The following is a 15,237-nucleotide window of genomic DNA, read 5'->3' on the forward strand; positions in this document are numbered from 1 at the left end:
TGCAACTATGTCTAACTCATATCCAGAATTTCAGCAAGATCACAAGCAAACCACATAAGCAAATGACATCTAGGTCTCACGGTAAACTCATATCAATGGCATAATCAACTAGAGAGCAAATAATAATAAGTTTCAAACGTCAACACTTCAATCAAGACAAGCATGAAGAGTGTAAACACATGGTATCTCGCTAGCTCTTTCTGAGACTGCAAAACATAAATGCAGAGCACCTCCAAAGACCAAGGGCTGACTAAACATTGTGTTAGGGCATAGTTTATGCCTAAGTAATTTTGGTGATTGATGACAGTACCGCAAAGGACTAACCATGTGTGTTAAGATTTCAGATAGCACATGTCAACGGCACAAGACGACTCGCCCCCTCTTTCCATGGAACAGAAGCACGATGTTCTCTATGATTCTCTTTCTTTGAGTCATAGGAACACCATACTATTAAGAGGGGACCCGTAGTGGAAAGGTTTGGGTGGAATCAATTTTGCACGCACACACTTTATCTCCTTTCCCCTTACCTGCAACTTTGGAGTGGCTCCCGCCTTTGTGTTTATCTCATCTAAGCAAATGGTCCCTAAGCGGTAGTACCGCTATGCCTAGCGGTAGTACCGCTAGGGCTGGCGGTAGTACCGCTGTGCTGGCCATAGTAGCGCCCCTGGTCAGCGGTAGTACCGCTCCAGGAGCTTAGTACCGCCTTCCTAGCGGTTGTACTTAGACGGACCTTTTTGCGAAGACTTTCTTGGCGGTGGTTGGCCCGGTAGTGCTTATGCACTACCATGGGCCCAGCGGTACTACTGCTGCAGCCAGCGGTAGTACCGCTGGAGTGCTAGCGGTAGTACCGCTGCAGCCAGCGGTAGTACCGCTAGGCTCGGGCTATGAGTGGGAAAACGGTTGGATTCCCCCCCCCACTATATAAGGGGTTCTTCTAGCTGTGGAACCCTACCTTTGACCCTCCCAAGCTCCATTGTTGCTCCCTAAGCTTAAAAGTGCCCGATCTCTCTCCCTAGCCAATCAAACTTGTTGATTCTTTAGGGATTGGTTGAAAAGGCCTAGATCTACACTTCCACCAAGAGAAAAGTTAATTCCCCCACCAATCCCTTGCGGATATTGTTACTCTTGGGTGTTTGAGCATCCTAGACGGTTGAGGTCACCTCGGAGTCACATTCCATTGTGTTGAAGCTTCATGGTCTTGTTAGGAGCCGCCAAGCTTTGTGTGGAGTTTGCCCCAACCTTGTTTGTAAAGGTTCGGTCGCCACCTTCAAGGGCACCTATAGTGGAATCACGGTACCTTGCATCGTGTGAAGGCTTGAGGAGAATACGATGGCCCTAGTGGCTTATTGGGGAGCATTGTGCATCCACACCGCTCCAACAGAGACGTACTTCCTGTCAAAGGGAAGGAACTTCGGTAACACATCCTCGTCTTCGTTGGTTCCACTTGTGGTTATCTCTAACCTTTACTTCGTGTATGCTTATGTTGTTGTCTATCTCTTACTTGTCTTAGTAGTTCTTGTTGTTAGCTTCATATAGGTTCACCCCGTTGTTTCTACTTTTGTGAACCCGTATGTTGCTTACCCTAACTTGCTAAGATTAATTAAAAAGTGGTCGTTGCCTATTCACACCCCCCATCTAGTCAACCATATCGATCCTTTCAATTGGTATCAGAGCCATGTCTCTTTATTAAGGGTTTAACCACCTGAAGAGTATGGAAGATGATGAGGGAGTTCCCCGTGCACAAACCGAGGGCATGGACTTGACTTCGATCACAAGGGACGACTTGAATACGGCTATGGCCGCACTCAAGACGTCCATGACGAACGAGGTCAAGACCATGCTTAAAGAGTTAATTGAGGGAATTAAAAACTCTCCCGAACCGGCATTGGTGGTTAAACCCACCACCACGGATTCGGAGGCCAATTCCGTCAGGGAAACGGCTAAAGGTATGCAACCTTCTCATCCTCTCGAAAATGATGGGAATGGGACGTATGCATTTGTTCCACCACCCTTAGTCTATGGAGGACCGGTTCCCACACCGCGTCTTAATCCTGTTGGTCCTCCTCCTAAGCTTGTAAAAGGTGATTTTGCTAACTGGGTATTTTCTATTAAGTCTCATTTGAATCATAGCTCAACAAATTTGTGGAGAATCGTCGAGCAAGGATATTATCCCCATGATCCAAGCAACCTCACCCCAAGAGAAGATGCGGACAATCAATACAATCACTCTGCTTTGTTTATTCTCCAGTCCGCAGTGCCACCTGAAGATCTTCCTCACTTGCGTCCCTTCACTTTGTCCAAGGACTGTTGGGAGCACATTATGGTGTTGTACAAGGGAAGCTCAAGCATTCAACGGTCCAACTATGAAGTGATACTTGATAAGCCCGATGAGTTTGTGATGAAGGAAGACGAGGACCCTCGTGATCTCTATCGGAGGTGACTGCTATTGCTGTGGCACTCAAGGACCATGGGAGCAAGGATGTGGATGATACATGGGTCAAGCGCAAGTTTCTCAAAGCCATCATGCCTTTCAATAAAGCCATGTCATCTGTCATTCATCAGCGACCAGACTTCCACTCCTTGTCTTCTAGTGAGGTGTTGGATGAATTCATTGCAATGTCAATCATGAACGAAACAGCTGACAATGCACTTGCTCGTGTTCGCTCAAAGACAGCTTCATCCAACCTTGCGTTAAAGGCAAAAGCAATGTTTGAAGAAGAAGAAGAGGATAAGGAAGAGGAGAGCTGCCCTGAAGACACAAAGTATGCCTATCATGAGCACATGGCTCTTGCGTCAAGGAAATTTTGGGGCAACAAGAGGAACTCAAGACCCACCTTCACCAAGCACAACTCGAGTGGGTTCAAACCCAAGCAACGAGTGAGGACATGCTACAACTGTGGTAACGTGAGTCACTTCGTGACCGAATGTCCCTATGAGAAAAGGGAAGACAACGGGGGCTAGCTCATTCGCAAAGACAAAACCAAGTCATTCCCAATCAAGAACAACTTTGTGAAGAAACCTCACCCAAAGGGCATGGTGGCCCTTGAAGAGTACCCTTCCGATGATGATGATGATGATGATACTGTGGCAACGGCAACTGTTTCTTTTGCCACTCCCTCTTCCCAGAAGGTGTCTCTCTTCAACGCCCCCAACGAGAACCACATCACCAAGTGCCTCATGGCAAAAGGTATCAATCAGGTAACCCCCATCATTAAGACCAACATCGCTACTGCTACTTCATTGTTAAATTGTGTTGATGATAGTAATGTTGGGGAACTTAATGAGCATGATCTTGACAAGTTTCTGCGCACTATTAAGGGAGAATCGAAGAAGCACTTTGTTGCTCTCTTGGAACAACTGGGTGAGGCCAATGACCTCATCGAGTCTCATGAGGAGACCATCTCCGAGCTTCAGGGACACAGTCGTGACTATGCCGATGAAATTGTTGAATTATCTATTGCTCTAGAAAAGGAGCGCACTCTTCATTTGTCTCTTGAGGAGTCATACAACGATGACTGCGCTAAAATGCAAAAGAAACTAGATCATGATACTGTTCTTACTCGTATGCTTAAGTCTGAGAAGTATGCTCTTGGGGTTGGCCATGACAGACTCAAAGTGGAGTTTGACACACTTGACAAGGCTCACAAGGTCTTGAAAGGTGTTCATTTCTCCCTGAAAGAGTCTCATGATCAACTCCAAGCAAAGCTTACCAAGGAGATCTCTACTTGTCCTCCCTTTGTGTTAATTGATAATGCTTGTACAACTAATCCTTGTTGTGAGCATGTACATCTTGTGGAGGAAAATGCCAAGTTAAAGGAGAAACTTGAGAAGGGCCTTCTGGCATGCATACAAGGTGAGAAGAGCCTGAACGACCTCTTGAGCAATCAAAAGGGTGTTGTAGGAAAGGAGGGACTTGGACTTACCTCCAAGTCAAAAGGAAAAGGGAGGAACAGGAACAAATGATCCCCTACCCTCATGGACATCTTTGTCAAAGAGGGCGAAGGGACTCAGGAGGTGAACAGGAACAAGGTGGACGATGGTAACGTCAAGAAGGGCAAAACCATTCCTACTAACACAGCCGGCAAACTCAATTCTTCCTATGTCTTATGTCGTGCTAGTGATGGGCATGTTTACGCCAGATTTGTTGGTTCTTACTACGAGTCCATTGAATGGGCTATTTGGGTTCCTAAGACCCTTGTCTCTAACATTAAAGGACCCATTAAAAACCAAGCCTTGATCTATTACAGGAGTTTGCTTCCGGTGGGGTGTCATGGTTGCTCGATAGTGGAGCAACAAATCATATGACCGGAAGCAAGGACTTAGTGGTGGATGTGCATCCTTCTCCATCTATGCCCACCCATGTCCAATTCGCCGATGCATCCTCGTCAAAGGTATTGGGATTTGGTAAGGTGGTCATCTCTCAAGAGTTATCTATTGAGAAGGTCATGCTTTGAGTCTCTTGCCTACAATTTACTTTCGGTTCGTCAACTTGCAATTCTGGGTTTTTCCACATTCTTTAATCTTGATATTGTGGTCCTCCTGTGGAGCAAGACTCTTAAAGTAGCCTATGTTGGATATGTCAAAAATGGTCTTTATGTGGTGAACTTCTCAAAGCGACCCACTAAGACTGCGACGTGTTTAATGGCTAAAGTTGATGTGGGCTGGCTTTGGCATCGCCGACTAGCTCATGTCAACATGAGATATTTGCAAAGCCTTCTAAAAGGGGACCATATTCGTGGACTAACAAATGTGAGTTTTGCTAGAGATCATGCTTGCAGTGCCTGCATTGAAGGAAAGATTCATGAAACTACTCATCGTCCAACGACTCTCATTTACACTAAGAGGCCATTGGAGCTCCTCCATATGGATCTTTTCAGCCCTCCATCATTTGATAGCCTTGGAGGCAGAAAGTACTGCTTGGTGATTGTTGATGACTACCCAAGATACACCTGGGTATATTTCTTCAAAAGAAAGAGTGAGACTCAACAGACTGTCATCAACTTTGCTAATGAAGCTCAACGTCAACATGAAGCAAAGATCTTGATGATTAGAAGTGACAACGGCACCGAGTTCAAGAACTACACCTTGGATGAGTTTCTAGGTGATGAGGGAATAAAACATCAATATTCAGAACCATATACCCCTCAACAAAATGGCGTGGCAGAAAGGAAGAACCGGACCTTGATGGATGCTGCAAGAACAATGATGGCGGAATTCAAATCTCCATATAACTTTTGGGCAGAGGCCATCAACACAGCATGTCATGCGTCCAATCGGCTCTATATCCGCAAAGGCTTGAACAAGACTCCATATGAGATTCTCACTCGAAACAAACCCAATCTCAAGTACTTTCGGGTATTCGGTTGTAAGTGTTTCATTCTCAAGAAAGGTGCACGTCTAGCTAAATTTGATTCTAGAGCACATGAGGGCATCTTTGTTGGTTATGCTACAAACTCTCATGCTTACCGTGTCCTCAACAAGTCCACCGGACTCATTGAGGAGACGTGTAACGTGGAGTTTGATGAAAATAATGGCTCCCAAGTGAAGCAAAGTGGTCTTTGTGATGTAGGTGATGAAATTCCCCCCCCCCCAAGCCATAAGAAGAATGGGGATTGGTCAAATACTCCCCATTGAGGAACCCCTTGTGGCCGAAGGAGAAGGACAATGCTCTACTCAAGTGGAGCCATCACCCCCACAAGCCCCACACGCTTCCGCTGAACAAAGAGAAGACTCTCAACAAGATGAACAAGCTCAAGGTCAAGATCAATTGCCCAACAATGATGATGTGTCCGATGATATTCAAGCCCTTACCCAAGGTTCCGAACCTGCTCATGATCAAGATCAAGTGCAACCACAAGATCCAGACCAAGTAGAAGCACAAGATCAAGATCAAGAGCAACCACAAGTACAAGGACAAACAAGTGAACCTGCTCAAGTCGAAAGTCAAGATGATCAGGATACTATCTCGCAATTCCCTTCTGCCGCACCAACAGCCGGTGCCAAGGGAGGTTCAAGACGCAAGGGAAAGCAAAGTAAACAAGTCGATGCTCCCCAGTTATCCAATGAAGAACTCTTGGAGCGTCGAGCAGCCAAGATTGCGAACAAGCTGAGAGTCAAGTCACATCTTATGAAGAATCTACTTGGCAGTTTAAAAAAGGGAGTATCCACCCGTCATCAAATTTGGAATTATTGTGAGCATCACGCGTTTGTTTTGTATTGTGAACCTCAACAGGTACAGGAAGCGCTCAATGATGAGGATTGGCTTATGTCCATGCATGAAGAACTTAACAACTTCGAGCGTAACCAAGTCTGGGATTTAGTGCCAAGACCAAAGGAGGAACATAATGTCATCGGGGCCAAATGGATATTCAAAAACAAGCAAGATGCCAATGGGATTGTGATTCAAAACAAGGCAAGATTGGTGGCTCAAGGCTACTCCCAAGTCGAGGGTATCGACTACGGTGAAACCTTTGCCCCTGTTGCTCGTCTAGAATCTATTGGCATGTTGCTTGCATTTGCTTCTCATCATAATTTCAAATTACAGCAAATGGATGTGAAAAGTGCCTTTCTTAATGGTCCTTTAAATGAGTTGGTCTATGTCAAACAACACCCGGGATTCGAACATCCCAAGCTCCCCAATCATGTGTACAAACTTAATAAGGCACTCTATGGCCTTAAACAAGCCCCACGTGTGTGGTATGAGTATCTTACTGAGTTGTTACAAGATCGTGGGTTTGAAATTGGGAAGATAGATCCCACTCTTTTTACTAAGAAGGTTAAAGGGGTTTTGTTCATATGCCAACTATATGTTGATGATATTATTTTTGGTTCTCCTAACATTTCCTTCAATGAAGAATTTGCGGCACTAATGACCGAGAAATTTGAGATGTCCATGATGGGAGAGTTGAAGTTCTTCCTCGGCTTCGAGATTAAACAAGGCCTAGATGGGACCTTCATCAAACAAGCCAAGTACACTCAAGACATGCTCAAACGGTTCGAGCTTGAAGATGTCAAGCCGGTCAAGTTCCCCATGCCAACAAGATGCAAGCTTGACAGTGATCCCAATGGTAAAGCAGTGGGTCAAAAGGTATATCGCTCCATGATTGGATCCCTCCTTTACCTTTGTGCATCTAGACCAGATATTACGTTGAGTGTAGGGATATGTGCACGGTTTCAATCCGCACCAAAAGAAAGTCATTATATGGCTGTTAAGCGAATCTTTCAATATTTGGCTCATACCCAAAACTTTGGTCTATGGTATCCCAAAGGAGCAAACTTCAACCTAGTTGGCTATTCTGACTCAGATTGGTCAGGAGATTGTGTGGAGAGGAAGTCAACTTCTAGAGGATGCCAATTCCTTGGTCGTTCACTGGTAAGTTGGTCTTCAAAGAAGCAGAATTGTGTCCCACTATCATCCACCGAAGCTGAGTATGTGGCAGCTGCAAGTTGTTGTGCACAATTGCTATGGATGAGGCAAACTTTAAAGGATTACGGTGTCACTTGTGACAAAGTGCCTCTTCTATGTGACAATCAAAGTGCTATCAAGATTTCCTCAACCAAGTGCTACATAGCAAGACCAAGCATATTGATATTCGGCAACACTTCATTCGTGAACATATCAAGCTTGGTGATATTGAGGTTCACTTCATCCAAACTGAAGAGCAACTTGCAGATATTTTCACTAAGCCCCTAGATGAAGCAAGGTTCCGGGAGTTAAGGCATGAGCTAAATATCATTGATTCAAGTAATTTGGATTGAAGCTAGGCACCTTGCACCTCACTATGCATTCGATCTTGGTCTAGATGTAGGCATGGACATAGGGGGGTGTTGTTCTCTCAATGAACTCTTCCTCCCCCATTATGCATAAATTGATCTAGTCTTTCACTTTAGTCATTACCAAATGGCACTTGTGCTTCAAAGACGAGCGTTCGTCATGAACCCAAGGATAATTCTTTGAAGTGTCATACCTTTGTCTCAAACATAGGTGACCTCGGCCACCGCCCCCACCTTTCTCTCATATGGAAGAAAGGATATAAAATGACGAGTCAGTATATCTTGCTGGTGCTATCTTCTTATTTTCCCTAACTTGTCGTTTGCCCACGTCTTTCTCATCTCCTATGTCTCGTTGTGCCATTTGCAGCGGTACTACCGCCAGGGGTAGCAGTACTACCGCCAGGACCCCAGCGGTACTACTGCTCGGGATAGCGGTACTACCGCCAGGACCCCAATCTACCACGACCTGACTAGGACTTTTTAGGGCTGTCTCAAGGGGGAGCGGTACTACCGCCAGGGGGAGCGGTACTACCGCTGCAGGCAGCGGTACTGCCGCCAGATAGCGGTACTACCGCGAGGACCCCGACGGTACTACCGCTGGCCCGTACCCCTTGGACTATATAAAGGAGGGGGAGCCCGTTTTTTCCTGCCCTCTTTCTTCTTCCTCATGGCTCTTCCCTCCCCAACCCCGAACTCCCCCTATTTGGATCTCTATCTATGGAGCCCCTTCTCTCCGTTGAGTTGGAGGGTTTGCTCCACTACTCCTTCCTCCACCACGTGCCAAGGACTCCGGTAAAGCTCCTCCCTTTATTCTCTTGGTTGGTGTTTTCTTCTTCTAGGGTTAGGAGCATTGGTGATTTGGATCCACGGCTATGGTTGTGCTTTGTCCTTGGATTGAACGAAGGAGATATTCTAGGGGAGTGTAGGTCCTATGATTCATTGTGGTTATATTGCCATGCTCTAGGTTCTTCATGTTTTAGATCAAGCACTTCTTCTCTTATTTTGGATTAGATCTAAAACTTGAATCCCCTTGACTAGCCATGCCTTTATCTAGACGATTCTTGAGATCCTCGTGTGTTTAGGGCTATGGTGGCTTTTGTAGTGATTATATGCAGTACCCATGGCCCTCGTAAATCCAATCTAGCTGTTCCTATGGGTCGTTTTCTAATTCAGATGTGAAAGTCAACCCCCTAGCGGTACTACCGCCAGGGGTAGCGGTGATACCGCCAGGGGTAGCGGTACTACCGCTAGGACCCCAGCGATACTACCGCCAGGGATAGCGGTACTACCGCCAGGAGGATATTTTTTTTCTTCTTTTCATTTTCTTGGCAATGTGAGTTTACTATTATGCCTCTTTTTGTTCATTGCCTTGACTCCTTCTGTCGCTCTTTTTCGGTGTGTGTCTTGTGTGTCACAGGTGGTGCTCGCCGCTCGAACCCCCCACGGGACACCCAATCGAAACAGTATCACAATCAAGAGGCTCCAGAGGGCTCCGCCACTTCCGGTCTGCAACCCAAAAAGAAGTCTTTCAAGAAGGCAGCTCACAAGGACAAGGGGGTCAATGTTCGCACTATGCCCCCTAAGGATTTTCTGCGTTCTACACCAAAAATCACTATCTATATGAGAAGGCTGTGATCAAGGATACCGAGCATGTTTGGTCGCGGGATCACTGCAGGATCTATCGCGACAACATCAAGAACTTCAAGAACAGTTTTGTTCCAGTTCAGTGGATTGACTTGGCTCACCTTCAGCGGCACCCGGATTACTTTGGTGATGCTCTCTCTTTGATTGACAAGATTGGCATTAAGGAGATCATCTCCTTCAAGAAAGACTTTGATCCAGATGTTGTCGCCCAATTCTATGTCACTGTTCACTTCTGCTTGATGAAGAGCGCACCATGATTTGGATGACTGGTACTCACAAGATGATAGGTTCCTGGTCTGAATTCATGCAGTTTCTCAAGGTTGACTTCCAGGGAGCTGACAATCCTATTGGGTCGCGTCCTCATGCTCCAGCTTCCACTGATAGGGCCCCCGCCAAGGACATGCTGCAGCAATTTTATGTGAAGAAAGGTGTGCTCCCCAAGCATCTGGATATCATGCATCGGATCTTCCGCAACACCCTCTTTCCTCGCATTGGCAACTTTGACGAGGTGCATGGTTCTCTAGCTGAGATGCTTCTGCTTTGTGAGGAGGCTATGACTAAGGACTCTGCCCCTCTCGATATTTCTGACGTGATGTTCACTGAGCTCTGGAACTGCATCATGAACCGCAAGGTTCCCATCTACGGGCCCTACTTGTTTGCCTATATTCACCAGAAGTGGCACGACACCTATTTGATTGAGAGTTCCACCTTCAGGCTGATTACTTTGTGCACGATCCTATCAGGCTCCGCATCAAGGACAAATGGGCCAACCCATCCACTTCGTCTCAGCACATGGACACTGACACAGAGACTGCTGCGGACAGAGGCACCGCTTCTCAGTCCCACTCTTCTGCTATGCCATCTTGGGCAGTGAAACTGAAGGATAAGATGAAGACTCTCTTCTGTATGCAGGCCAAGGGACAGTATCAGACTCATGTGGCCCAGAAGGAGAACCGTCAAAGGCACAAGCGTGTCCTGAGGACACTTGATGTTGAGATCTCCAGCGGCTCAAAGGACGACATCACTCCAGAGTCTGCTTGGATGCGGGCTCAAGGTTATCAGTGGTCTGATGCAGAGGAGGAGGCGTCTGAGGAGGACAATGAGGAGGAGCAGGACGATCCGGAGGCCACGGACGGGTTTGGGGCTGATGAGGATGAAGAGTGACCACCTGTGTCATTAGGTGTGCCCCTTTTTGGTGTCTTGTGCCAAAGGGGGAGAGAGTCTAGGAGCTGGATTTTGAGATTTGAACTTTGCTTAGCTTTGCTTATCTTATCGTGTTTGCTTTGAACTTGGTTTGCTTTTATTTTCTATCTTTGCTTTGTGCGATGTGAGACTTGAACTAGTGTGAGATTTAGTTCCATCATATGCTGTTAGTCATATGCTCCTTATTTTTATATATCACTATCTTTATGTTCACATGCTATTCACTATGCAAATCCGGTATTGTCATCAATCCACCAAAAAGGGGGAGATTGTTAGGGCATAGTTTATGCCTAAGTAATTTTGGTGATTGATGACAGTACCGCAAAGGACTAACCGTGTGTATTAAGATTTCAGATAACACATGTCAACGCACAAGACGACTTGCCCCCTCTTTCCATGGAACAGAAGCACGGTGTTCTCTACGATTCTCTTTCTTTGAGTCATAGGAACGCCGTACTATTAAGAGGGGACCCGTAGTGGAAAGGCCTAGATCTACACTTCCACCAAGAGAAAAGTTCATTCCCCCCACCAATCCCTTGCAGATCTTGTTACTCTTGGGTGTTTGAGCATCCTAGACGGTTGAGGTCACCTCGGAGCCACATTCCATTGTGGTGAAGCTTCGTGGTCTTGTTGGGAGCCTCCAAGCTTTGTGTGGAGTTTGCCCCAACCTTGTTTGTAAAGGTTCGGTCGCCGCCTTCAAGGGCACCTATAGTGGAATCACGGTACCTTGCATCGTGTGAGGGCGTGAGGAGAATACGGTGGCCCTAGTGGCTTATTGGGGAGCATTGTGCCTCCACACCTCTCCAACGGAGATGTACTTCCTGTCAAAGGGAAGGAACTTCGGTAACACATCCTCGTCTTCATTGGTTCCACTTGTGGTTATCTCTAACCTTTACTTCGTGTATGCTTATGTTGTTGTCTATCTCTTACTTGTCTTAGTAGTTCTTGTTGTTAGCTTCATATAGGTTCACCCCGTTGTTGCTATTTTTGTGAACCCGTATGTTGCTTACCCTAACTTGCTAAGATTAATTAAAAAGTGGTCGTTGCCTATTCACCCCCCCTCTAGTCAACCATATCGGTCCTTTCACATTGTAATTCATGGCAAAGAAGATCCAGTCACAGTCATACTCAATCATAGTTAAAAGCAAAGCATAAAAATGACAGAGGTGCTCTCTAATTGGTGCTTTTGTAAGAAGAGGATGACTCAACAGGAACATAAATAGACAGGCCCTTCGGAGAGAGAAACATTGATTTGCAGAGGTGCCAGAGCTCAAGCTTTGAAGACAGAGATAAATAATTTTGGGTGGCATGCTTCCATTGTCAACGCAATGACTAAGGGTTTCACCATCTTCCATGCTACACATGCTATAGGCACTTCCCAAAGAGACAATTAAAGTTTTGACTACCCCACCACCGATCAATCACACTCCACGACTAGTCAAATACTCGGGTGCCGTCCATACCAACATCAATCCAGGGGGAGTTTTGTTTGCAATTATCTTTTCGATTTGAGCATGGAACTGGGCATTCCAATTACCAGCCCCTTTCTCGTGAATGATAGTGAATAAACACATATCGAGGATAACACGCCTAGCATGGAAGATACTGATCGCCCCTTGTCACCACATGAGCGGTTCAGGCATGCAAATCAGATTATTTCTTGAAGATTTAGAGAGTGGCACATGCAAATTTACTTGGAACAACAGGTAGATACCGCATATAGGTAGGTATGGTGGACTCATATGGAACAACTTTGGGTTTATGGAAGTGGATGCACAAGCAGTATTCCCGCTTAGTACAAGTGAAGACTAGCAAAAGACGGGGAAGCGACCAACTAGAGAGCGACAACAGTCATCAAAATGCATTGAGATTAACCAACATTGAGTGCAAGCATGAGTAGGACATAAATCACCATGAACATGAATATCATAGAGGCTATGTTGATTTTGTTTCAACTACATGTGTGAACATGCGCCAAGTCAAGCGACTTGAATCATTCAAAGGAGGATACCATCCTATCATACTACATCATAGTCATCTCAAAATTCATGTTGGCATCCAAGACAAACCATTATAAGCTCCTAGATAATTAAGCATGGCATCAGAAACTATGATCTCTAAGTTGTCATTGCAAACATGTTTCTCTCACAACAAAGCTGAATCAGGAACGATGAGCTAATCATATTTACAAAAACAAAATAGATCGAGTTCATACCAGCTTTTCCATGCTCACTCACTTCATCATATATCGTCATTATTGCCTTTCACTTGCACGACCGAATGATGTGAACAATAATAAGAGTGCTCGTGCATTGGACTAAGCTTTAATCTGCACGCAAACACAAAGGAGAAGACAAAGTAATATGGCTCTTTGACAGATAAACAGATATGCATGCGAGAGCCACTAAACATTGTAACCATGGTCTTCTACCTTGACCCAAAGAAAAAAACTATTTACACAGGAAAGCTCCCAACAAGCAAAAAGAAGAAAAGAAAATCTTTTTGGGTTTTTCTCAAACTAGACAAACACACGAAAAGAAAACAGGAAAAAGAAAATAAACTAGCATGGATGATACAGTGGCAAAGTGTGAACACTGACTAACAAAGTGAAAGCGTAAGCAAGAATACAAAGTCGGTGAGAAACACGTAATCCCGCAAGCTTAGGCTTTTGGCCTAAGTTGGTCTACTCCCAAGGATGGTCCGGGCGATGCCCAAAATCATAATGGGGGTTGTACGGGAGCGCTGCAGCCACTGCCTGAATAGCTGCCTCACGGAGACGAGCAGCCTTTGCCTCCCTCTCATACTCCTTTGCCTCTCCTCTGGTTATGTAATATCTCCGTTTTACCTGAAAGTCAAAGAAGGCAGGAGCAGGAAGGGTAATATGGAAAACACGCTGCCGGTTAAATATTAACCGGTATAGGAGGGATTTATCATCCCTCTCAAGGAACTGATAGCGTGTCAAAGCGGCGCGATCAAGGAAAGTTGTATGGAGCAGGAGATCTCCTTCCCGGATGGATACTCCAAGAAATTTTGTTATGCGAGTGGCATAGATCCCACCAAATAAATCCCCTTCATTAGCATTATTATTCTGCCTCCTTGCTATTATAGCGCCCATGTTGAAACTTCTGTCACCCGTTACTGCGCTCTTAAGAATACTAAGGTCGGGTGCGCAGAGGTGACAATGCTCAATCTTGTCGTTAATGCATCTACCTACGAAGAGGGCAAAGTAGTGCAAGGCAGGAAAATGAATGCTCCCCATGGTAGCCTGCGTAATATCTCTAGTTTCTCCAACAGTTATACCAGAGAAAAAAATCTCTAACCGAAGATTTAGGAGGATCATTGAGACTACCCCAAACAGGTATCTTGCAAATTCTATTGAAATTCTCTAAATCCATGGTATACGATTTGTCATAGAGATCAAACAGTACAGATGTATCACGGCCAGCTGAAAATTTGAATCTACGAACAAAAGAGGCAGTGAGAGTAGCATACTGTTCACATTTATCGGAGATGAATTCTTCGAGTCCGACGTTGTGAACAAGTGTATCAAACTAGTCTTTGAAACCTGCCTCAATCATGAATTCATCAGAAGGCCATTCACATGGTTGTACCTATGCGTTCCTCTGTTGGTAAGGATCGGGCTCCCGAATTGCGAGACAGGGACCTCTCTTGCTTGAGGAACCACCATGATAGTTTCTCCTGAACATCTTCCTTTTCTGAATTTTTCAGTGATTCTAAGGAAAAGTGAACAAGGCTCAACAAAACTCGTAGCAACTACTCCCACAAGTGCCTAGAAGCCATATCACGCATCAAAACTACTTGGGACCAGCTAAAATTAGCATGCAAAGCTCAAAAACAGGGTCACCAAGGCAGCAAAAATATGTGATGTATAAGGCACTAGAGCAAAAACTAATCGGACCAATGGAGGAGTCACTTACCAAGGAGTAATTTCCCCAAAACAGCTTGGTGAATGGTGCTTTGCACAAGGAGATCGAAAATCCCAGCAAGAAGAGCAAGAACACGGGTTTGAGCTGCGAAACGATTTTTTCTAGGGGTAGGAGAAGCAGATGGGAGCTAGAATGAGTGGAGGGAGTGCGCGTGGGCCCCACAAGCCTGGTAGGCGCGGCCAGGGGGGTGCCCGCGCCTCCACGGCTTGTAGCCCACTGGTGCAGCCCCCTAACTAGCTCTCCGTCTCAGTATTTTTCAAAAATTCCAGAAAAAATCATACTTGATTCTCAGGACATTTGGAGAACTTTTATTTTCGGGGTACTTTTCTACGGGACGCTAAGAGAGAAAACAGGGAAAACTAAACTAAATCTATCATTTTTCTTCTAAGCTACCAAAGGTGAAAGCTTGGAACTGAGGTTTGTGACTCCTCGATTCATCCATCTCGTGGCCATCGAAAGAAATCCGTCAATGAGGTTGATCAAGTCTCCTTGACAAACTTTTTCAAATCGCAAAAGAAGACGAAGAATTTTCGAATAGTCACTAGGTTACCTCAATGGGGATGTGTATATCCCCAACAAGCAAATCACACTTCATCTTAACAGTATGTATAGGGCATTCAAAGCTCCCAATAAGAATCGATGAAGTTTTTTCGATAGCATTGATGCAATG

Source organism: Hordeum vulgare, chromosome 5H (genome assembly GCF_904849725.1).
Source record: "Hordeum vulgare subsp. vulgare chromosome 5H, MorexV3_pseudomolecules_assembly, whole genome shotgun sequence".
In the NCBI taxonomy this organism is placed as follows: Eukaryota; Viridiplantae; Streptophyta; class Magnoliopsida; order Poales; family Poaceae; genus Hordeum; species Hordeum vulgare.